Source organism: Cucurbita maxima, unplaced genomic scaffold, assembly GCF_002738345.1.
Source record: "Cucurbita maxima cultivar Rimu unplaced genomic scaffold, Cmax_1.0 Cma_Scf00061, whole genome shotgun sequence".
Taxonomy (NCBI): domain Eukaryota; kingdom Viridiplantae; phylum Streptophyta; class Magnoliopsida; order Cucurbitales; family Cucurbitaceae; genus Cucurbita; species Cucurbita maxima.
This window is the reverse complement of record NW_019272077.1, coordinates 589,992-591,064: the sequence shown is the minus strand read 5'-3', so window position 1 is coordinate 591,064 and position 1,073 is coordinate 589,992. Positions and strand designations below refer to the sequence as shown.

General features: G+C 35.4%; 1 protein-coding gene across 1 annotated transcript in view; it reads right to left on the bottom strand.

Annotated features, from left to right (window-relative positions):
• LOC111471996 (pectinesterase inhibitor-like) overlaps positions 1 to 1,073 on the bottom strand; it is a 26,445-nt gene that overhangs the window by 635 nt on the left and 24,737 nt on the right. The gene's annotated exons all lie outside the window — the stretch shown is intronic.

Genomic DNA, 1,073 nt, shown 5'->3' with positions numbered 1-1,073 from the left:
TGTTTTGCTCAATTAATTCATCGGGAGGGTTCACATATTTATACACTCACATATATTCCTTTTAATAGCCTTCACGTTCGAATTTTAAGTAAAACCCTATTAAAAGAAACACTAACAAAAATAGACGGAATAGGGTAAGCTTTTTTCTCTCTAAACCCAATCACAATTTTGACTTAGTTATTATGCACTTTTTTAGACAATACACCGTCTTCCTCCGTGTGCCACTCTCTTGTTAACCTTTACGGACTACACATGAGAGTCATAACTTTACTCTCTTCTTAGTAAGATTATGGCTTCAACTAATAATATTTATTTTACAAAAAAAATCAAAGTTATTTATTTAATATTGAACCATAGTTTTCATGCGAGACGATAATATTTAATAAATAACCTAAAGAATATATAGTNAATATATAGTTCATGGATAGTGCTAATACGTCGACAAATATTTGTTTTGCCAATATTTTTTGTTGGCCTCACGAAAAGTAGTCCTTGCCATGATTGTGTGTTTTGACGTAAGGAATGTGAGTCGATAGACTCGACTTGGTTAAAATCATTGATGTGGGAATCATGCATTGAGAAGTTAGTAAGTCAACAAGCTCGACTTGGTTAAAATCATGGGATGTTGAGAAGTTAGTAATCATGGAACATTTTGGGGCAATCNCAAGTTTGTTAGAGGCAATCATGAGATAACTCAGCTGGGGATTTTGTGGGTCGGATAGAGGCAATCATGAGATAATCCAGACCATCCTCCGTTCGAGAACTTAGAAGTTTTTTGGAGTTAGCGAACTAGTACGGAAGGTTTCTTTTTAGGACTNGCGTAACTACCTAACCCTCGATTTGGAGTTAGCAACTGTGGTGTTCACGTTAAAAATATGGTGACGTTACTTGTATGGTGAAAAGGTACAGGTAGTAAAACCATAAGAGGCTCAAGTATCTTATTCGGGTAGAAAGAGTTGAACATGGGACAAAGGAGATAGTTGGAGTTTGTGAAGGATTATGATATAAAGATCCTTTATCACCCATGTAAAGCTAACATAGTGGTCGATATGTTGAGTAGAAAGACAACTCAC